Source organism: Euprymna scolopes, chromosome 33, assembly GCF_053919585.1.
Source record: "Euprymna scolopes isolate OS-2025 chromosome 33, ASM5391958v1, whole genome shotgun sequence".
Lineage (NCBI taxonomy): Eukaryota > Metazoa > Mollusca > Cephalopoda > Sepiida > Sepiolidae > Euprymna > Euprymna scolopes.
This window is the reverse complement of record NC_136514.1, coordinates 57,114,888-57,139,968: the sequence shown is the minus strand read 5'-3', so window position 1 is coordinate 57,139,968 and position 25,081 is coordinate 57,114,888. Positions and strand designations below refer to the sequence as shown.

The following is a 25,081-nucleotide window of genomic DNA, read 5'->3' as shown; positions in this document are numbered from 1 at the left end:
TATATATATATATATATATATATATATATATATATATGATGGGGGTTGTGTGTGTTATAGTGGGTGTGTGGGTGGGTGTATCTGTGTTTGTGTCTGTGTGTGAACATTATAAATATCTTGGTAGTGGGCCGAAACAATTGTATGCCTTGAATAGAAAATAAAGAGATAATGTTTTGTTGAATTTATGCGAGTTTGTCTCCTGCCTTCAAGACGATTTATATAGTATTCATAGCTCTAGTTTTGCACTATTGAGCTATTGATAAAACATTATCTTATAGAAATTGATATTTTCAATACAAACATGCATACATACACACATATATATACATACATACATATATACATATGCTTGTTCCCTATATAGCAGCTGGTCAGCTATTCAGTGTAGCTAGACAAGCAAGTACTCTAGTGAAATGGGTGTATAACCATTAAGCTATCAGAACCTTATTACAGTGACTGAGGTCTATATGCTTATATTTAGCATTATTTTAGCCGCCGAAAATGCTTTATTTTTTTACGCAGAGCTATGCATTTTCGATAATGATTATCGGCGATTACCCTTGCTAGAACGTTCAATGCACAAATAGAGGAAATAGGGATAGGTCGTATATAAAAGAGAAAACGTTTGTTTGTTTTGCTGTAATCGATATGTTAACAGTTATAAAATTCAAATGAGTTTTAATGAAGGAGTACACATTGTGTTGACTGGCATTTCATGTAAACCCTTCAATGAGATCAACAGTTTGTGTGAATTTGACCTGTTGGTCACGTCTTACAAAATTGTAATAAACGTACATAGGTTAACTCTAAGTAAATATAGAGTTTCTTTTTTTCTAAAATAGAAAATAGCCATGTTATTTTTCTAAGCCATGTTTATTTCTAAAACGTTTGAACATTATACCAACACACCATGTGTGTATATATATATATATATATATATATATATATATATATATATATATATATATATATATATATATATATATGTCCTTCAAAAACGGTAATGTTTGAATATATGGTTAAGTGGCAGTTTTAGTCATTTAGATCTGCTTTAAAGCTTCACTGCTCACTCATTTTTCAACCAAATTTCAAACAATTATTACAGTTTATAGATCACCTTCTCAGCTATATTGTGAAAAAATTGTTGTTTTTTTTTTCAATTTTCCTGCAGTAAAACAAAAGTTATGATGAATTTATTGGTGTTCAAAATCGTAAAAATTCGTAAGGAGGTGAGCGACGTTTTTTATGACTGGTTTAGCAACCACGACTAGTGTTGCTACTAATTCATTGCTGTCGCGAAAAGAGAAGTAACAAGTGAAACAGACAGAATGAAAGAAAGAAAGAAAGAAAGGGAGATAATTGGGGGGATTTTATTGAAAGCAGCTGTTTGCCGTACATTGTTATTACATATGTGTATTTATGTTTATGGGGGTAAAAAGAATAAGCCTGAAATTAAACAAAGAACAAGTGAATTTATCGGAAGCTTGGAAAAAATATGGATTGTAATAGAAAAATGCGAGCATGAAAAGTAATATGGATAAGCTTAAACATGGAAAAGTAAAGGACTAGTTGTTAAAACTGGACAAGATATTCTAGTAAAAATATAATAAATTCATAACTTAAAATATTGCAGCATTAATTTTTTTTAATTCAATTTATTACATTATATAATCAATTCTTAACGCTGCAATATTTTTAGTTATATAAGTAATTACCGAAATTGGATTTGAAGACGACTAGGTTGTAGTCTACATGTAAACATTATTTAGTTCCAGAAATTGTGGTGTATTGTGCAAAAAAGTTCCGTCCATAGAAATCATTTCTTATGATAGCTATATGGAAAAAGAAGCGAAAGTGTAATTTATCTTACGAAGGGTGGTGACAGTGATGGGAAGTCAGTGGGTCACTGGGAGTAGTAATAATTCGGAAATAACACTTTGCATGGCTTACAAAATTGAAATATCAATACTGGGGACAGTTTTAGCAGTGTCAGAAATTTCGTGAAAACTATTGAATAATTCCACCCGCTATCTTTCGAAGCTTATAACTCCTCGAAAAATGTAATTCAAGCCCTAATTTATTTTTCAATTAAAGGAGCAATGACCAAGGTTTCATTAAAAAAAAACAACAACAACAAACAACAACGTGTTTTTTTAAAAAAAAAAAAAGGTTTTAAACTTCGGACTTTACAGGTAAATTTCTAAAAAACACTACTTTTTTTTTTTAAATTTGAATGTATTATTTATTGATCTTTTATCTTCAATTTGTGATATATAAAACTTTGGTAAATAAATTATTTACTTTTTAATAGACACTTGAAAATCCGGGGGGGGGGGGCGTGAATTAAAAAAAAAAAACGTTTGTCTAAAATATTATATTCAGTTTATTGGAAAGAGCATAAAATTTCACATTGATCCTGAAAATATCGTAAAAATAGAATCAATAGAAAAATTTGGATAGATTTTTAAAGTTTAAAAATTGAAAAATACTGAACTCGTAACATTCAATTAATTTCATTACTATTTTTTTTTAAATATTTCTATTACTTTTTATACAACTTTAATAGTTTATTTTGGAAGTATAATCCATAAAGAAAATAAATAACCCACCTTTAAAAGAGAAAGTACGAGTTTTTTATATTTTATTTGCAGTTTCGTGTAGAGGTGTCAAAAATTCCTACAAAAATTCTGATACACCTAGTGCAGTTTGGGTTGGGAGGTTGTTTGATGTAGTTGTTTTGTTTTCCAGTAAATAAAGCGTTTTCAGGCTATATAATGCTAAATCTTGATGCTACAAGTATTTTATATCTTCACATATTTATTCATGGTGTTTAGTTTGGTTGTTTTGTTTTGCGACATATCAACCCTTTAGGGTCTTTTAATGCTGAATTTCGTAATTTTAGAAAAAGTTTTTGTGCTTAAAAAATGCATACCTTCAGTCTCGAAAGACGAAGGATACCCATTGCAGGGGCAGCTTCACATGTAAATTGTCAGGCAAGGGTTGCGCAATCTGCAACCACTCCTCTCCTGATCAGTATTGTTTGAGTTCAGTGGAAAGGAAAAGTCCAGAACGACTGGAAACAATGCCGAGATAAGCGGAGAGCGCTTACAGCACCTGGAAGTCCCAAATGGTCACCCATTTAGTACTGACCGGGTTCAACAGTGCTTAACTTCGGTTGATCCGGCAGGAACCGGTGTGCCAACGTGCTTAAAGTTCTTTATATCTTCAAATGGTGTTTGGTTTAAGTGTTCGTCAAACAAAATTGTTTTGTTTTTGCTTCTGCAGAACATGATTAAGTTTTGCTAAAATGAAAGGAGAAAAACGATAGCATAAATGTTTGGTGCATTTTTTGGTCATGAAGCCAGTATCTTCAATCAGCCTGATTGGTTGGAAGGAACGGAGGATGACATCGATAGGTTGAGAAATAGAGTAGACAAAATATATTTAAGTAAGGGCTGAGAACCATGAATTTCAGAGTGGTTAGGGAGAGTAGAGGTGAAACCTTTGCTTAACTCTTAGGTCAGTCTAACAATAATGTCGCCTATCGTCTTAGCGGTGTAACAATATAAATGTCCTTTTCCCATGTACTTCATTCATGTGTATGCAACTAACACCCCTACTGAAAAATGGTACGGTCCGGTGACTTTATTGATGAGTAAGTGAACTGACGTTGTTATTGTGGAAGAAAATGATGGCGCCCATGAATTCCGGTGATGAAGTCCGACGCAGTGTGAGACATCGGATTATTGTTCAATTTAGAGTAAGTGCTAGTTATTTTGAATGACTCTGGTGACAATTATGATTCCGGGAGTGGAAGTGATTTTGAAAGAAGTGATTCTGAGTATTCTGAGAATGAAACGGATGATATTTATGAACCTGTTGATTCTAACACCGCAAACCGGAAATGATGCTGACGCCTCAGATACTGATATTGGTGATCAGCCAGCTTCAGTGTGAGCAAGTAGGCCTGCTCCGAATAATGTCCCCCAATGATCCCTGTGTGACAATCAGAGATCTGCAGGCTGACAAGCCACCAATCTTCCATGATTTCACTGCCCACTGTGGACCAAGTGTTCTTCCATTTGATAGACAGAACTGTGACAAATGCCTACATAATGGACAAGATTAATCCAACAATCGATGGCCAAAAAATGACCAATCACGAGTTCTTGATTGGTGTGGTTGAAGGACTGATTGGTGGTTACCAGGAATCCAGGAAAAGAGCAGGTCGTCCAAGTTTGGTTAATGGACAAGTCAGATTTCTGTGAGCCTATTCCAGACAAAAAAAAACGAAAAATGTGTGAAGTTTGTGAGAAGAACAGAGATGAAGGCTTCAAAGGCACAAGAATTACAACTTGGTGTCGTGAATATGGAGTCTGACTATGTCGAAAAGAATGGTTCCAGGCATACCATTCATAATGAATGAGGACATAAAAGACTAAGGGACACTTTATAAGTCAAGGACAGAAAGTTTTCTGAAAGTAAAATGAGAATATTCCATTTTATTTTGGTATCTTAAGCATTTTAATTCACTACTTTTGGTCCCAAAATTTACCGAAACCATTGTGTGTCCTGGGTGTTCTGGACCGACCAAAGAGTTAAGGTTGTCTGAGGGAGTTTAGTGTCGTTCTCATAACAAACTCGACTTTACATATAGATGTGATCCTGACAAATACTATCACTTATAATAACAGTGTCATAGGTAATGATAATTAAGAGGTATACCACACACCACGAAGCTCTCTAATTGAAATTTCAACGGGTGGACTTAAATCAAAAGTTGAAGACAAAACAACGAAAATGAATATAGTATTGTCTTAAAATATAATAACAACAGTAAACAAGTACAAAAATGAATATAGCATTTTTTTTAATGTAATAACAACAGTAAACAAGAACATGACATTCGTGATATCACATACCTCAGTCTGACAACGTAAGGATGGGTAAAGGTCTTATTTGTGCCTTACTTTTCTATATTGTATCAAGTATTCCCGAAGTTATAATATGGAAACGTTAATAAATCAAAGACCATTTATCTGATCAAGTTGAAACTTTGCATGATGAGTTCTATTATCAAAGAACGTTAGACTCATACATCAGATTTGGAAAAAATCCAAAGTTGAAGTCATGTAAAATTTTCGACGTTGACCGAACTTTTAAAGGTCAAAATCAATTAACAATGTCAAGGTCATATAAAATGCCGGGATTTCTTCTCTTCGGTTCCAAAATCAACAGAATCTAGACCATTTTGACTGTGGTACGTTGCAGGTCCTATGCAGTTCTAGGAGATCCACCCTCTCAGGCTTTGTTTTTTTTCTAATTATAAAGAGGTTAGTTTATTGCTAATAATCTGAGGCGCCCCTACCGGGGAATGCCAACAGATCGGCTCAGACAATTTTGCAAACCATAGTACTTTTCCTCTAGTTAGATGTTAGCTCTTCAATCCCATTTTCCGATTTTTGTATCACAACCTCTCATCGTGGAAATAAGATAAATTGCCTTCTTTGGCTAAAATATAGGCCAAATAGTGAGTCTCTCTAATGCTATCACCAAAAGATTGGCTTTGGTGATAAAACAAAAAAAAAAGTGTAGCGATCACTGGCGAACGGTGATTTCAAAGTTGTGAGTGGTATACAGGCGAACATGTTGCTCAAGGGTATTCGAGGTATTTCGGTGTCAAAACCGGGACAAATTAAATATAACCTGTAGATGTAACTCATCTGCATCAAAAGAAGAAAAAATGAACGTGCACTGTTATCAATAAATTTGCGTTCGATCGACAACTATGAGGGGCGTGCAATAAGTAATGCCTCTGACCCACTTCCCATAGTAGTAGAGTAACGAAACTTGGCACGGTTATTAGTCTTTCTCTACATAGGAACCACCCAGAGTTATGCATTTCTCCCATCGTTTGATGCAGCTCTGGAGACCGTTTTTGTAGAACACCCCAAAAACAACTTCATGGCTGAGAAGAGGTGAAAGTCAGAGGGTGCAAGGTCAGGAGAGTAGGAAGGATGGGGTAGGATTTCATAACCACACGCCCGTGCTTCTGATCTGGCGACATGCGAGTTGTGGACCGGAGCGTTGTCCTGCGTGAGGAAGGTACCTTTGCTGATCTTGCCCCGCCTCTTGATTTTGATAGTTTCCCTTAATTTCCTCAACAGTGAAGCATAATAGGCTCCCATAATTGTGCTACCCTTTGCCAGGAACTCTATCATCACTACTCCGTCCTGGTCCCAGAAGACTGTGAGCATGACCTTGCCAGCGGAGGGCTGCACCCTTGCCTTCTTTTGTGGTGGTGAGTCCAAGTGCTTCCACTGCATTGACTGGGCTTTGGTCTCTGGATTATAGTGATGGACCTAGGTGTCATCCTGTGTAATCAGTCTTTTGAAAAACCTTGGACTCATCTTCTTGGCACATCTCCAAATTCATCCTCGAGCACTTGACGCGTTCTCGCTTCTGGAATGGTGTGAGCAACATGGGAATCCATATGGCAGACACCTTATGCATATGCAAATGGTCATGAATGATAGTTTCCACAGACTCTGTACTAATCTTGACATCTTGGGCTATTTGGCGAATAGTAATGCTGCGATCTTCCAAAATGGCAGCCTGAACTTGACGGACAGATGCCTCATCAATGGCAGAAGGGGGGCGACCAGGTCTGGGAGCTGTTTCCACAGACTTCCGGCCATGTTTTAATTCACGATGCCAGCGTTTTACAAGGTCATATGATAAGGCATTATCACCATAAGTTTCTTTCATTTCATCAAAAGTCTCCTGTGGTGTGCGTCCTTTCAAATACAAAAACCGGATCACTGCTCGACATTCAACAGGCTCCACTTCACACCTGACTCAGTTCAAACACCTGTAAAACAGAAATCACAATTAGTTCAGAGCTGTAATTTGCCACATAACCCGTAGAGATTAAATCATTGCATAAGCAAAATTTTAGCTAGATCAGACAACTGGAAGTGGGTCAGGGGCATTACTTATTGAACGCCCCTCGTATTTACTGTCGAATTCTCGCAGGTAACGATGGGTGATTTTCTATGAATTTAATTGTCAGGAATCCAGTATCTTCTATGCATTCCAGTCGACGTCTTAATGGCGCTTCCCCCCCCTCTTCCTCGGTTTAGATATCCTCTCAGATCATTTACAAACATTTATTTATTTTTTTATTTTATTTATTTTTTTATTTATTTTTTCAGTAGTACCGTAATTGCGCCAAGTCCGGGGCAATTGCGCCAATTAGCTAAAAGTGCTCTTTTGGCAACCACGCATATAAAGAGCACTTTTTTATTAGTTGGCGCAATTACCTTAAAGTGCGGTGATAGTAGTAGTAGTAGTAGTAGTAGTAGTAGTAGTTCTTACTATTACCATTTATAGGTAAATACGCGTAAATGCTACCATCTTAATATTTACCTATCCTTTATTTTTCCTACGTGTTTGAACAAAAAGTTGTCACACTCAGCTTCCAGCAACAACAGCAACAGCAACTATCCGTATGTGGACGCTGTGAAGAGGCTTGATAAACGTTGTTAGTTAAATACGCTGAGAACAGAACATGTACAGAAATAAGGGATAGTAATTACCACATGTTGATGTAGCTATTATTTTTATTATATTTAATTAAAGGTAATATATATATATATATATATATATATATATATATATATATATATATATATATATATATATATATATAGAGAGAGAGAGAGAGAGAGAGAGAGAGAGAGAGGGGGAGAGATCAAAAATAAAGTCTGACAATAGTTTTTGCTGTTGAACTGGGGTATTTCTTTTTTTTTTTTTTGCTCGGAAGTTCAGTCTAATCTTCTCTCTGAGATGCAATCAATCAATATATATATATGTGTGTGTGTGTGTGTGTGTGTGTGTGTGTGTGTGTGTTTTGTTGATATTTAGCAATCATTAAATAATCAGTATTAGCGTATCTTGCTTAAGAGATCATGGAATTATCTTTTCTTAAGTTCGCACATATCTTTTGGATGCAAACAAATAAATATATATATTATTTATTTATATTTTACTTTTTTAAAACAGTACTCTACGTAAACGTGTTTGGCTGCTCTACAGCTCATCAGCGTAGATTGACTGTACTTGGGCTCGAGCCTCGAACCACAGGATATATATATATATATATATATATATATATATATATATATAATTAGTTTTAATGAAATACAACAAAAATCTAGTAAGTGGATAAAAAGATAAAATAAAAAACCCTAATTTCGTTTAATAACCGTGTCATTCCCACAGTTTTTGACCTTTCTTTTTAGCTTCTTACATTAAGTATTTAGAGCGATTTCAATAATAATAATATTAATTATTATTATTATTGTAGTAGTAGTAGTAGTAGTAGTAGTAGTAGTAGTAGTAGTAGTAGTGCCCATTCGGAGTTCTAACACAGGCTATCATTAGACATTACTCACTAATAATAACCGGTGGCGTTCCATGGAATCTAGGTGACTACAAGATTTTCAGTACGCTCCACTTCTTTCAATAATCTTTGCGTTGTCGCAACAGCCGCTTGTCATTGATTTCTTGCTAGCAGTCAACATGGTTCTTGGCTGGGATTTAGATCGTAATAAGCTTTGCAACGTCTCAGTCCTCTTTGCACTCTATCAATGGATTAGTGTTGTCTTTCCTCGAACTTTCCATACTCTTTGACACTTCACGAGATGCGTTTATTATTATTTACTCACTAGGAGTAGTCACACAGGCCATCATCAAATATTTCTCTTTGAAAACAACTTATGGTGTTCTCTGGTGTCTGAGTGACAACAAGTCTCCCCAGATTTCCAGTACTCACCACCTCTTTCGAAAACCTTTGCAGATGATTTTTCGTTATTACAACAGCCGTTTTCCATAGATTCCTCGTTGGTAACGGCCATTGGTCTCCACTGGAATTTGGGTAGCAATAAGCCTCCCCAAGACCCTAGTCCTCTTCGCACTCATTCAGTGGAGGTCTGACTAGTGCTTTCTCTCCGATCTTTCCATCCTCCTCGATCCTCTTTAACTTTTTTGGTATGGTGCCTGTTGATGCTATTCCCCTTCCTTTTTTTGTTTAGATGTGGCTGGGTGGATAGTGGGTTTACTTACAATTATAGTTTCAGTTTTCTTGGTTCCATGTGGTGTTTCTATTTATTTAACCTCTGTAGCAGTTTTTAATATGCTCGGTTTGCGCCCGTGACACATGTCGTAGTTTCCGCATTCAATGGTTTTATTTAATATTTCAGCCGTTTTCATTATTGTTATCCATTGTATCTCCTCAGCCATCCCCCTGATTCCAATCTCTCCCATTCTTTTTTCTAAGATTTTTGACATTTTTCCTAGTGCTTCTACTATTATTGGTGTTTTGTTAACTTTTCCATATCCCTTTCAGCTCTCTAGCGAGTTCCATGTATTTCATCCGTTTCTCTGTCTCCTTGATCTTCACTCTGTGATCTGGTGGAACGGCAAAATCTACTATCTGGCAAAACGTTTTCTTCTTGTTAACTATTATGATATCTTCTTGCTTGGATAGGTTTATCTGTTTATATATCCATATCCTATAAAGTTTTGTGACTTTCATTTTCAAGTGCTGTTGCTGTTTTGTGCTTATACCATTTTTTTGCAGGGTGTTTAGAACGCAGTTGTCTACATAATTTCCAGTGTACTGCCTTCCCCTCTTCGTCCTATCTATGTTTATATTGTTTTGGCAGCTAGTTTGCTAAATTCGCTTATTATGTGGTTTATTGTTTCGTCTCTTTATCCAAACAGTCTGCATTTGCTGTTTTCTTGAGTCTTGTCGATCCTTGCTTTGATATGGTTGGTTCTAATTGCATTATCTTTTGTGACTTTTATTGAGTATTCAGTTTCTCTGTTTAGGTTTCCTTCTTGGAGCCATGTCTAAGTGGTTTCGTTAGCCTCATCTTTGGTATCTCTGATGAACCGTCTGTGTAGCTGTTTCGCTTCCCATTTTTCTTTTCTCATCTCATCCTTTGTCTCCCTTATTTCTGTATTGTTCGTTTTTCGGTGTATCTTGCTGCGGTAGTTATTTTTTCGGTATTCTGCATTATGTATTTTTTAAATTATACAAACCAGTCCTCTTCTTCGGATTTTCCTTTTCACATAGAGTTGGTCAGTATCATCCTTTGGGTGTCGTGCATTATGCATTGTAATGAGTTTCCAAGTTTTCTGGTCGAGATGCCTTAGTTCTTCTTTGATCCACCTTATAAACGGTCCAGAGTATCTTACTAGTGATACTGTCCATGTGGTTATATCTTTAATTGTGTTTCTACTATATAGTTTGCTTTCGAAGAGTTTTCTTATCCTTCTGAGGTATTCCTTTCCAATTTTCTTTTGCTTTAATGATGTCTGCTTCCAGAACTCTATAAGATTTGTAACTATCATGTTTATCTGGTGTTGTCATCTCTGTTTGGTTGGATAGTACAATGTCGTCCGTTGTCTCCAGTTTTTCTCTTTCGGATATCCTGCCTTAAGATTCTGGTTGTGTTTATTAGTGACTTTAGTTTCTTCTTGGTTTTAGCAAATAACTTCAGGCCATTCTTTTATCTGTATTAATGAACTTGTATCTGGCTTGGCATTTTCTTAGTATATTGTTAAGGGGCATCATGGCTACGATGAACACTAGTGATGATAGGGAATCACGTCGGAAGTCCCACTTTGTGTTTTGATCTCAATTATGTATTGCCCATCAGCTGTTAGTTCAAGTCTCCATGTTCTCATTGCATTTTCTATCAAATTGATAATCTTGCCTGGTATTTTGTACATTGTCAGGTATTCTTATTATCCATGCTTGTGGGATCCTGTCATATGCTTTCTTGATGTCGCTCCATGCCACGACAATGTTCTTTTTTCTACTTTTTACCTCCTTCAGAATTTTTTAGTCTATGTATAATAGGTCATGCGCTCCTCTTTTTCTTTCTAGCATCCTTTCTGTTTCATGGTGAGTAGTCGCGGTTATGAAGAGAATGATAAATTTGTCCCCTAAGCTGTGCTGTAAGTATTTTTCCACATTGTAGATAAACATATTATAGGCATGTAGTTGTTAGGGATGGTTCCTTTTTCTGCGTCTATTTGCACCAGTGTGGATCTACCGTTGGTCATCCATTCTGGTAGGTCCGCTTCATGGATACATCTTTTTAAATGCAATGTGAACAAACATATTGCTGCCCAACTCTCTACCGAAATTGCCTTCCTATAACCCTAACTACTATCGTAGTAGCCCCTTGCGTCCCAGTGGCAATACACCTTTTTAGGACGAATAAAAGTTTTTAAAATAGTTTTTCTTCTTGTATTTAAGTTAAATATTATTAAATGGATTTTGTAGTAGTAGTAGTAGTAGTAGTAGTAGTAGTAGTAAAGATGAACAGCTGTATAGTTTATTATTATTATTATTAGTATTAGTAGTAGTAGTAGTAGTAGTAGTAGTAGTAGTAGTAGTGTTGAAAGAGAATATCCACACTGGCGGTATGAAAATTAGGAACTTTATTGGAAAAAGTGTTGCGTTCCGGCAGAACAACCTTTTCCGGAACAATCAGTCTCAGAATTAAATGGTAGTAAAAACGCGGGAAATAACAACACTCTCAATGCAAAAGATGCCAGGAAGTTCTGGAGTGGGATTTGGTCTCTCGAGGGGCGATATAATAAGAAGGTTAGCTGTTTGGGAGAGGTCAGAGAAAGGCTATCAGGAATGCAGCAGATACAGAACGTTGAGATGACCATCGATGACGTTAAGGCTGGCATACGAAGGGTGACAAACTGGAAGGCACCTGGTCCAGATGGAATGATGGGCTTCTGGTTAAAACAGTTCCAATGCCTTTATTCACCTATAGCTGCTCCCCTGCAAAGGGTCGTAGAATCGGGAGATGTCCCTGATTGGCTTGTGAAGGGAAGGACGACACTAATTTGGAAAGATCCTGCAAAGGGAACAGATGCCAGCGATTACAGACCAATTACATGTCTACCACTAACGTGGAAACTGTTAACTGGAATCTTTGTAGAAAAAATTTATGGACATCTTGTGAGTAATGGTGTTTTCCCTGATGAACAGAAAGGGTGTCGGATAGGCTCAGGGGGGTGGTACCAAGGAGCAATTACTGATTGATAAGGCAGTAATGCAGGATGCAAAGAGGAAGAAAAGGAATCTGAGTGTAGCATGGATCGATACAGAAAAGCTTACGACATGGTTCTTCATTCATAGATCCGTGAAACACTATTGATGATGAAGTTTGCTAGAAATGTGGTAGGGCTTTTGGAGACAAGTATGGCTCAATGGAAAACAGTGCTGACAGTAAACATAGAGGTGCTGAGGCAGGCTGGCATTAAACATGGAATATTCCAAGGAGATTCGTTATCTCCATTTCTTTTTGTAATGATAATGATGCCACTGAGCATCCTCTTGAAGAGAGAGAAGCTGGGGTATAAATTTGTATCTGGTGGAAGACGCTTCAACCATCTACTGGATGCATGATTTGAAGATATTCGGTAGAAATAAAAAGGAACTCGAGAGACTGGTAGAGCTCGTAGGGACATACTCGGAAGACATCGGGATGGAGTTTGGGATTAGTAAATGCGCAGTGCTGGTGATGAAAAGGGGAGTAAAGGTTTATTCGAATGGAATAGTGCTGCCAAATGGAGAAATTATGAAACAAAATAGAAGATACAGGGTATAAGTATTTGTGAGTGTTGGAGGGTGTAGGCATCATGAACAGAGAGCTGAAAGAGAAAGTTAGGAAGGAGTATCTTAGAAGAGTAAAACTAATTGCGAAGTCGAAATTGTATGGAGGAAACCCAATAAAAACGGTGAATGCATGGGCAGTCAGTGTTTTGAGATACAGTGCGGGAATTTTAGAAATGGTCTGACAAGGCGCAAGGATTAAGGGAAATCATCTGGAAATGAATCCCATCTCTTTCCAGAGAGACGTTGATAAACGAAATCAGAATTATTATTATTATTATTTAATCAAATTCTACCTTCTTTACCACTTACGATTACTACGTTGTTAGCCCAATGACCATCGTACACTCATAAACCCTTATCATCGAGTCGTCTTTGGGCCTTGATAAGTAGTGATTCCCTTCTAAAAATCCTGTTGCAGCTAGATGCCAATTGGCAAGTGTTAGGTTGGTTGGTTGGTTGGTTGTTTTTGTTTAACGGCATATCAACCCTTTTCAGGTTATTTAATGCCGAATCCAAAGATTTTGCAGAATTTTTTTTTAATAGAATATATTTTTTGTTTTCAAGTCGGTTTCTATTTAACCCATAGTTGGGACCCTAACAGGTACTACCACTCCGGGTCAGAGTGGACCTGGGAGCAATACAATTAAAGGGTGGCTCCACACTCCCCAAATCCCGCAAGCTGGAGCCTCGTCAACGGATATAGTTTAAGGTCATATCCAGGACCGTGCAAGTGTTAGAGAGCGAGTTATAATACTCTCAGTTCCTTCGATTTGATCAATATTACGTCAAATCTTTGATTTTTGTTATCTTAATTGATGTCGATTCAATCAAGTGTCAATTATTCTGGAAACCACCGTCGCATTAATGTGTTTGCTTAATAGTTTCTCCTTCAGCTCCCTGGAGAGGTGTCGGTCCTTTCCACATACTTTGATATAATTTACTATCAGCAAAGGACCAAACAGGGTTGATTCCCCCATGGCTGTCTAACGAAGGGTTGATAATATATTAATTCATATATTGATTTCATATTTACGGATGCATTGGCCTAAAAACCCTGTTCAGAACAGCGTCTCATGTCGTTCGGTTACCTTTCTCTTTTGTATGTGCATTCCCCCCACCCCTCTAGAGATACGTGGTGTGTTTTACCTGTAGGAGGAAATGGTCCGTGACAAGGAACGACAAACCGGTCAATAATAAACAGAATGAAGTACACGTGGCAAAAAGGATAAGCATGTCATTTCAATATATATATATATATATATATATATATATATATATATATATATATATATATATATATATATATATGGTTATTATTAAAATGAAAACATGCTGCTAAATATGCACGATATATATATGTATATATATACATATGTATATACATATACACATATATACATATATATATATATATATATATATATATATATATATATATATATATAATAAAATAAGTATCAAGTGTGCTTGAAAGCCAAATTACAACGCAATTTTACGAAAATGAACAAATATTTTACTTGCTTGAAATTTATGATTTAAATATACTTCGGAGTAAAACTCCATCCTCAGTATCTTGTTTGTTTCTCTTTTTCTTCTTCTTCTTCTTCTTCTTCTTCTTCTTTTTCTTTCTTGTCATGTTGAAAAGTTGGAGAAAGAAAATTCAGTAATAAAGAAAGATAACCAATAAAAAGAAAGAAATGAAAATATTGAGGATGGCACTTGACTCCGAAATATATTATAACTATAAAGTTCAAGCAAGTAAAATATTTGTCTATTTTCGTACGGAACTCACACCCCTGACAGCGCAGTTTGATTGTACTAGAAATCGAAGCCTTGTTGATGAGCCGTGGAGCGGCAAAGCACGTGTACGTAGAGTGCTGTTTCAAAAGCAAAATAACAATAAGCAATAAATATATACTTGCTTGTTTGCGTGCAAAAAGTATGGGTGATCTTTCTTAGGAAAAACTAATTCCCTGATCTCCTATTCAGGAGACGCTAATACCGAATATGTAATTACCGCTAAAATAATGAACAAAAAAAAAAATTGACATGTGTGTGTGTGTATATATATATATATATATATATATATATATATATATATATATACATATATATATATATATATATATATATATATATATATATATATTCACTGTATTGCTATGTAATTATATTGAGCTTCTTAAATAAGGATTTGTTATATATTATAAAGAAATAAAATATATTTCCACGGAAATATATATATATATATATATATATATATATATACATTTGATAAAAGAACATAACTATATATATATATATATATATATATATATATATATATATATATACATTTGATTACAGAACATACATATATATATAAACGCTTGATAAAAGAACATAACTGTCCCCCTCCAATCTTAGAAAGGTCCTCGTTGACGTCATAAAAATTATACAACGTGAGAATAATATTAAAAAATTAAAAAATTCTTGTAGTGTCGTATATTAGAAACCTTCAACCCACTATCAATGATATTGCAATCGAGAAAAGCAGTAACGTTCTAAAATGTCTTGCGTAATTCGTATTAGACGGACTTTGTTAACGGTGGCCACGAACTTGCTGATTTTAGTACTCGAATTTTTAATCGACCTATAATTTTCGTTCCTTCGCACTTTTACTTCAACACCTGATGATGATTCGTGGACGAGTCGAAAGCGCTCGCGACAGCTTTTATTAATATTTTTTTATTTTGATACAAAAAAGATTATACGGAAAATCGAAAAATTAAAAAAAAAAAAGAAGAATCATGACGCAAAGTGTCTCCGTTGCATTTAATAATATTTGCTTATATATATATACGGAAGAGAGAGGAGGGGTGGGAGAGACAGAGATATATAGATAGTGTGTGCAATTACATAGCATTTTTAATTTTTATTTTTCGATTTCCACATGTAACACGAATGTTACACATGTATCATAAATGTTTTTTATTATTCGTTTTCGAATATCTTGTACTAGATCAGTTCATTTTATATTTCGTCCCTAATAAACCCTTCTCTAGACACCGCATCTTCCCCATAGTGTCTAGCACCTTCTCTGCTCTTCTGATGAGAAGCATTAGGCTTCGAAATGCCCTGACATAAAGAGTCCCTTCTATCCCCCAAATTTTGCTTGTATTCCATTATTCAATAAATGATCCATTCTATATCTACCGATATATAGTTTTGTGACTTCATTTCGTAATCTTGTCGTCTTATTATATATATATATATATATATATATATATATATATATATATATATATATATATATATATGTATATAAAGAACTTTCTATGTCTGTGAGTTAATTTCCTATGAACTCCAAAACTCCCGATCCGATCTTTTTGAAAGTTGACTCAAATTTACCTTATGTGTCTGGGAGTGCTCTCAGATAGGTTTTGTATCGGAATGCCTTCGATAGTTTTCGAAAATCGATAATCGAAAAAACATTGAAGATGGAAAAATCGGATTTTTACCAAAATTAGCATTTTTACACAGTTTAATATCACGAAGGCATTTGAGAAGTTTTATCAACTTTAGGAACTTATCAACTTCAAAAGAAAATAAAGGAATATCGCATGATTATAAAATCTGAAAATTGGAAGAGAAGTTGCAATAATGTTTTCTTTTAGTTCTGCCATCTTTGAATGACTATGTAGGAAAATTAAAAGAAAACACAATTGCAACTTCTCTTCTGATTTTCAGATTTTGCAATCATACCATATTCCTTTATTTTCTTTGAAAGTTGATGTGTCGCTTTTCTTTTGATGAGTTAAGGATGGAGAAAACTTAAAAATTGACATAAATGATTCCGCGCTACGAAACAGGTGCTGTCAAAAATTGAACATGAGAACATGCTTAAAGAACTCTAATGTATAAAACTCACTGTGTTTGTCTGTCTTTCTCTCTCGATATTTTTAAACTCTATCTCCTCCGACTCTAAAAGTCGCAGAGTGGCACTAGGGGTCTCAAAAAGTTGGATTTTTTTTATGCACCATTCTTTTATGGGTCTTTAGACAGTTAAAATAGTTTTAAGGAATCAAAAGTGGTCAAAATTGAAAAATCGTTATACATTTTGTATATTCATCTTAGTTTATTTTTAATCAGTTCATATGCATGTCACGTTCGTGCAGTGGTAGCGTCACAAGCTTTGAATTCTAAAGTTTTGCTGTTGGTTTCGATTCTAGCTGATCTATTTTTCTACTTTTTGTTTGGATTCTAGCTAATACTATTTTTTTTTTTTTTTACTTTTGAAATCACGACTCGACAATAATATATACGAAATTTGGGCAAATTGAAATATCATATCAGTTGTCAATAAATAGCGAAAGAAGTAGAGAGATAAACAGAGTGTATGGGAGAGAGAGAGAGAGAGAGAGGGGGAGAGAGAGGGGGGATAATACTAAATAGAACAAATAAATTGAAATGTTTTTGTTGCTTTCAAGATTACCTCACTCCTATAACTGACGAATATTCTATATATTGGAAAAATTGCCTTAGGGAAAGAAAAGTAAATCCGTTCATAGAGGGGGGGAGGGGAATTTATACAACCAGTTTAGGCCACATATGTGCATATGCGTTTTAATCCTATTTTATTCAAAGTTCCAGTTCTTTCCGCCACAAAACGATTCTGAAAAGATGGATAAATTTATGCATAATTTAGCTTCTGAGTCTTTTAGATAATCTTACTGAAAAGATAGCAATGATGATAAGAGAACAATCTTTGAGGTTAAATCTAGCCATTCTCAAAGGATTAGTGACTTTCTCATCTTAAAAGGTTGGCTCCCGTGCATTTAGGAGAATCTACAATAGTAGTATATCTGCTATTCCTCCCCTTTTTAATGATTTCCAGACCGTTTCATCTCCAAGGGATAAGGTTTTTCTCTTTGTTTTTGTTTGTTTTTTTTTGTTTTGTTTTGTTTTTTTTTGCTTTTTTTTTCTGACAATTCTTCTCTTGATGATTCTGGTGTTGTTTTTCCTGATTTTTGGTCCCCGACAAAGGAGGAATTAGTCCTAGTAATTCGCTCCCGTTCGTCCGTTAATTTGTTAGCACTTTTCTCAATAACCACGCCTTGTTTTGTTTTTTTGTTTTGTTAATTTTGTACAAACATTAGTCATGATGAAAGTAAATTTTTGCCTGAACGGATTTTCTGGGATAACTCTGGTTGCCCCCCCCCCTAGGGGCCATTATACTGGTAAAATTGCTCTTTTGTTTGCTTGTACTTTTCTCAATAACCACTCCTTGAATTTTTTTTTTTTACCCGGACGGATTTATTCACTCGTGGAAGAGAATCCTGCAGGTTCGACCTGTTCTTTGTGAAAACTGATTAGTCTCCTGATTGCGTAATTATCCACAGATGTTGCTAGAGTTCTTTCTGATCCTTATTTGATTTTTGTTGTTTTCAAACGTTCTTTTTCTGAACTTTATGAAACTCTCTCGCACTTATTTATTGGTTGTCTCAATCCAGTTTTGTTCCCTGATTGCAGTAACCTTCTATTATCCCTGTATTTAAAAATGCTGGTGATCGATTGGACCCAACTAAATATCGACTTGTATAACTCTCTTCCTGTTAACTGTTTCCCTCCTACCTTTAGCATGTGCCTTTTCAAGACTAAGACTAATAGGCATCTCTCTTTCCGATACTCATCTTTAAGTTTTGTTAACTACTTATATTAAGTGGCTTAACACTGTGTCGTGAGCGATTTCCATAGAAGAAGTACATTTGTGCTACTACAAAGCTGAACTTGATCACTGTTGAAGTAAATACTGGCCGAAAAGTATGTACCGAATATATTATTTTATAATATGAATTATATACGAGAAGCGTTCCAAAATTAATGATTCCTATATTTTTATTCCGCCCGAATGGATCAGAGGGGATTACAAATTGCATTGTCATGATAACTGAACTTATGCATTCATAGCCTGAAAGATTCAGATATTGACAATGTGAGAAGCAGAGATGCGTCATTTAATTTTTGGCAAAAGTGTATTGAGAATGCTGGTGACTATGTAGAAAAATATATTCTGGAGCACAAAAGGTCACTCGTTTTAATGGTTCCACTTTTCGTAGCTTTTCAACTTTTGAGTTTAAAAAAACACATAGGAGGCTTTACTTTTGTATATTTGTCTCCTTTCACATTGGATGATGTCATAACAGGAGAGACTCACACAAAGTGACACTCTTAGTTCTTAGTGACGCTCAATATGGTTTCCGTTCTGCTAGATCTACAGCAGATGTGCTTACAGTTATATCTCATAGGATTAGCAAATCTCTCGACGGAGGCAACCTTTCTATGGCAATTGCTCTTGACATATCTAAGGCCTTTGATAAGGTATGGCATAAAGGTTTACTTCACAAGATCTCTAGCTATGGTATAGCTGGAAATGTCTTCTCAGTTATTAAATCATTTCTTTCTGATAGGTTCATAAGAGTAGTAGTTGAGGGGCAAAAATCAGAAGCTCACAGTATTAATGTTGGAGTCTCTCAGGGGTCCATCCTGGGCCCAACTCTTTTCCTGATCTACATTAATGATCTTCCAAATCACATCCTTACATCATTTGTAGACATTTATGCTGATGACACTACCATTTATGGTAGCACATCTAAGACAGTCAACGACCAAGTTCTCTCTGATTCTCTCTCCTCTGATCTTGTGCACGTGATGCAATAGGGAAAGGAGTGGCTGGTTACTTTTAATGCATCTAAAACCAAGCTTCTCTCTTTACATCATCAACGTTCTGATCCACATCTGGCATCAATTGAAATGAATGGCTCTCGTCTTCAGGAGACCTCATGTTTCGACAAGCTTCTGGGCTTGACCGTTACTCCTGATCTTAAATGGAACACGTACATCAAATCTGTTGCTAAGGCCGCTGGAAAAATGGTGGGATCTTTCTATCGATCCAGTAGATATCTTCCTGCTGATGCAATTCTCTATCTATATAAGAGCCAGGTACGTCCAAGGATGGAATACTGTTGCCACATATTGGCAGGAGCTGCTAGAAAGGACTTGCCCTGCCTTGATAGAGTTCAAAATAGACTTCGTAGCCTCGTAGGAGATGTCCTTTCTCTTCCCTGCAACCTCTATCTCACAGAAGAGGTGTTGCGAGTTTGTCTCTGATGTATAGTTTTTTTTCATGGAAAGTGTTCGACTGAGCTCCAGTCTATGGTCCTCCTCCCCAAACTTTCACAAAAACACTCGTCTATCTGAAAACACTATCAATAATTCCCCCCACCCTTTATCTGTAACTAAACCTAAACGTAGATTCCATGAACAAAGCTTCTTTCTTAGAACTGCACGCCTGTGGAATTGTCTTCCGTTTTTCTGCTTTCCGGCTGACTACAGTATGGTTGTCTACAAGTCTAACGTAAACAAGTTCTTGATGAGCCGTTCCATGTAAGTTAACCAATTTACCGAATTTCCATTACTAATGATTACTATATTGTCCAATTTCTATTGTACAATCTTTAACCTTTATCCTCGAGTGGCCTCTTGGCCTTAATGTGGTGATGGCTGTGTAAAAAAAAAAAAAGGTGACATCATCTGCTTGAACAGAATCTAATCAAAATCTTTTATGGCGTCACAAAAGAAAAAAACGTTACAAAAGGGCGGCGTCCTGAAAGAATGATATCACCAGACGGAAGATACGAGGTACGGAGATCCTTTATGACGTTACTAAGAGATGACGTCACAAAGTAAAGACGATATCCACAAAAAAAGAAAAAGAAAACGTCGAAGGCATCAATTTCATGAATGCCGCAATAAGTAAATGATGGACGAGGTCCTTTAAAACAGAGAACATAGAGAAGATAACTTTTTTTTGTAAGTAAAGTACTTCTCTATTTATTTGTGTATGAGCAGTTTTTCGTAGCAAAATGTTTGCGTTGCAATGTGTATCTGTTTATTTGCTAAGCGACGTCTACCAAGCATTAACAGCAGCTAACTTGAAGTTTTAGTGTTATTTGTAAACAGGCTGGCAACTTCGTGTTATTTGGTTGGTTGATTGTTTTGTTTTACGGCATATCAACCCTTTTCGTGTTATTTAATGCTGAATCTAGTTATTTTGGAAATAATATTCATGTTGCATCCAGTTATTTTGTAAAAGGTTTTCATTCTTCAGATTCTTTGAACTTTTAATCGCTAGTTTGTAGTGTTTGGTTTGGTTGTTTTATAGTAAGTTTTATCATTTTTGTTTCCTGCCCTGTAGAACATGAATGAGTTTTGTAATGGGAAAGGGAAAAGGTTTACAGTATTAATGTTTGGTACAATTTACGTTAGGAAACCAGTCGGAAAGTGGGGGAGATAGAAAGAGAAAGGGGAAATGGGAAGAAGGAAAAAGAGGTAAAGGTGGGTTGTTGTTTTAGTGTTTGGGTTTGTAGAACATAATTAAGTTTTGCAGAACATAAGTAAGTTTTTCAAAAGGAAGTAGAAAAACAAAAAAGCATCAACGTTAGGTGCATTTCGTCCCAAGAAGCAAGTATCTTCAGACATCCTGATCTGGTAGCACCAGGTGTTATTTGGATTCGTCTGATTACTGTTCTTATCTTGAGTGTTATTTTACAACGTTTCGGTCGATGTAATCTCCGACCTTCTTCAAGTGTATCTTGTCGAATTCGAGAATCTTTTTGTCGAACTCGAGAATCAGAACGAAATTCTGAATGAAATCTGAACGAAATGCTTTATTAATCCACAGGGCTCTCGTTTCGTCAGAAATGACTGGATATAAGTTCTAAATAATTTTACAACTGTGTTTTCATTATACCTTTAAAGGTTTCCGTTCGAAAATTCGTGCAGATTCCCGAGTTAGACTGAAAGTTTCCTGAATTCGACAAGATATACTTGATAGTTGGAAATCACATCGACCGAACGCTGTGAAAAAAAAATACTCAGGTGCTTTTGCATTTATCGATCCGCGATTTCAACGAAGTTGGCTCGGGTTCACTCGGCAACTGACGGAAATAACCGGAAAAAGGTCGGCAGAGCGTTCCTCAATTATAAACGAACGCACTGTCTGTTTTTAACTAATACGAATATATGAAGGCTACTTTTTTATAAATTGGAAGAAATTAAAAAACAATTTTAATCGCGCGGGTTAAGGTTAGGTTGAGGGTTAGTGTTTATTGTAATGGTTTTAGGGTTAGGAGTTAGGGTTAAAATTAAGGTTTGGTTAGATACATGTTTGTAATTTTATTTGTTGTATTTTCATGCTTTTTCCTGTTTATCATTATAATTTCTTCGTAGCGGTTAAACGTTTCGCAATCGGCCTCTTCCGATTATTCCCGCCACCAGCCGAGCCCACCCGATAAACTCCGTGGAAACCACTGGTCTGTAAATTCAGAAGTACCAACACTCAATGTGAGAACAGTAGTCAGAAGAGTACTTGTACAGTTTGATTAAGACATTCAAAAAAATGAAAATATTGAAAAAAGATTATATTGTACGTATTCGTTATGGAACGAAGTTCTTCGAAAAAAAAATTCACTTAATTTCATCAAGTAGTTTTTTTTTTCTTCTTACAGCGAAAAAACAATCTGTTATGATACCGAGAAAAAGGTTCGATTTTTAGGAAGAAAAGCTCGTATTAAAGATGGAGAGGGAGTGTCGGCGTTTTAAATTGAGTTATCTCTCCGTAGCGTGTTCAAAAAATTCCATAATGGCTGACTTCAACGCGCTCTCATAAAAACGTGTTTTCCGCTCTAAAAAAAGATAAAGAAAAAAATTATTCGATCAAATTAAGTGAAATTTTTTTTCAGAGATCGTCAGTCAAAAAGGGATACGTACAATATAATCTTTTTTCGATATTTTCATTTTTTAATGTCTTGATTAAACTGTACAAGTACCGTCAGAAGAATCCAAATAACATGAATTATCAATCCCCATTTCAAAATTTTAAAAACACAAAGCCCGTAACTGTTTCCTTTGCATATTTTTCAAGTGATTTTAATTGATAAAATGTGTGGTCAAGTTACGAAGCAATAAATAAAAAAAAAAGTCTGCCACTATTTTCACGACGTGGTTACATTCTAAGTTTATATAACGTTAGGTATACGTATATGTTAGGTAGATTTCTATGTATACGATTTACTCATAAAATAATTAACCAATCATTATGAATGTGAGAACACAACTGCTGTGCGTAAGGATGGATACTGTGAGCTATATTTAGTCCCGTTTAATGTAATGCAAAGGCTGTAAAAAACAAAATGTTGTACAGCAGTTCGTGAAAATTTCGATATTTGTCAATTTTCACAATAAATATTACGCATGAATTAATATATATTCCCGAAATTTTGGTTTCTTTGGAATATTTTCCATGACTGATATTTCTGACGAAGTGCTACGAAATTGCTGTTTTCTGGGTGGGAATCTATGTATCAAATACTTGTTGTTAGCTAGTTTTTTATCTAGAATTAGTATTTTGGGGTTCTTACATCAAGTCGGTTCATGCCTTGTCTGGAACGATTTCCACAAAACAATTCCTAAATTCCAATTTCTTCTTAAGGCTTCTTCAGTTAAGTTTTAAATTTTAGACATTTTCTAAGAATCCAAATCATGCAATAGATTTTGATTAAAACTAGAATAAGTATCTTAGGTAGAAGCATCATTATATGTTGATTTAAACTTCGTAAGACAACATAAATTTGGTTCAAAACTACTGTTTTCTTAACCAGTCCTAGGAGAAATATTCCATAGTGAATAAATGACAAAAGACTATTCCAAAGTTGACCATCTTATAATTTATTTATTTAATTCAGTTGACACTTACAATTCTTGACAGCATCTGTTTCGTAGCGCAAAATCAATAACTTAATTATTATATCAATCAGTGAATTTATTATGCCCTTAACTGATCAGAAGAAATAGCAAGAAACAATCCGTAAAAAGGAGATAAAGTGTGTTTTGACATGATTAAAATCCGGAAATTGGAAGAGAAGCTGTAAATACCTTATAATAGGTTTCCATTACGCGATTTTGAATTCAAAAAGAAAAATTGAAAAATTCAAAATGGCGTAATGAAAGCTAATTTAATGTTCTATGTTAACACCTTCTATTATTTTTTAATAAATAGGATCTCCCGATCATCGAAGACGCAATATAAAGAAAATATTACTGAAATAAAAAGAAAATGATGTCTCTTTTGGGGTCGTACGTGAGACTAAAATATACCTTTTTAGTCTTCTAGCTAGGATCCAAGGGTAGTATCTGTTCTGTCTAAAGATGGTATAATGATATTGTGAAGTTTCCATTCGCGCCGGGCCTCTATATAATGGAAATATGTCACAGACTCTAATAAGGATATTGTAAACCTTAATAACCAGATATATTCTGACCCTACATTAACTAGATTACTTTACAGTTTTAACGAAACGACTGCAATAATATCGCAAGGTCTCTATTCGCGCTTAATGTCCACGGAATACCAAGCAGCAATATATTACATATGAAAGATGCCGCTGTGGAATTTTCACAGGCCCCACCAGTCTATATATTAATACCGTAGTACCTTTAACGAACATGGGTACGTACGTGTGTCACGATTTCCAGATTATAAATTATTTAATCGGGAGATCCTATTTATTAAAAAAGGAGATAGAAGATGATAACGTACTACAAACATTAAATTAATATATAGATACACTAATTTGACGTTCGTAGTATGTTATCAATTTCTATCCTCCTTTTTAATAAATAGGATCTCCCGATCACCGAAAACGCAATGTAAAAAAAAAAGTAGATTTTAAAAATGGTTACTAAAACATCGTCTAGCTACAATCGTTGCAAATACCTTTCCTTTCTTCTCCTGTGTACTTAAAACCAAACGGAATTTGCGCGAAAAAAAAAGTTCTCTGCTTAGAACTTTCCATCTGTGGAACAGAATACTACGGGGTTGCTTCCCAGCTTACTAAAACATGGTCTTTTTCAAGTCAAATATTAACATTAAATTAGTTGTTGAGTCGTCCTCTTAAATAATCGAATTTATCCATCGTTTTTCAATCCTCTCATGTTTTTCATCGGCTAACTGACATTTTTATTAATCCTTAGCTACGAGTGGCCTCTGGGCCTTGATAAGCGGTGATCCATTAAAAAATATTCAGCTTCACATTTTATGTCTTTTTGTACGGCTTCTTAAGTTTTTGGTAAAAATACGAATTACCATTTACCAGCCTACGGACTAATTGATTCGAAGCTATTTTTTATTGTCCTTAAAATTAAAAATAGTTTCTTTCTTAGAACATATTATCTGCAAAAAATACAATGATGCTACTTCCCAACCGACTACAACATAGTCGTCTTCAAGTCTAATGTAAACAAATGCTTGTTAAGCCGTCTATTGAACAG

General features: G+C 35.3%; 1 protein-coding gene across 7 annotated transcripts in view; it reads left to right on the top strand.

Moving 5' to 3' along the window:
- LOC145258231 (forkhead box protein J1-B-like) overlaps nucleotides 1–25,081 on the top strand; it is a 350,822-nt gene that overhangs the window by 257,695 nt on the left and 68,046 nt on the right. The window contains exon 2 of one of the 7 annotated variants that reach the window (XM_080116190.1): nucleotides 10,958–11,028. The exons of 5 other annotated variants lie outside the window; for them this stretch is intronic. The gene's annotated coding sequence lies outside the window, so the exon portion shown is untranslated. Of the gene's footprint in view, nucleotides 1–10,957; nucleotides 11,029–20,414; nucleotides 20,564–25,081 lie in introns of those variants that run through there. One more of the 7 variants, XM_080116188.1, reaches the window with a different exon arrangement.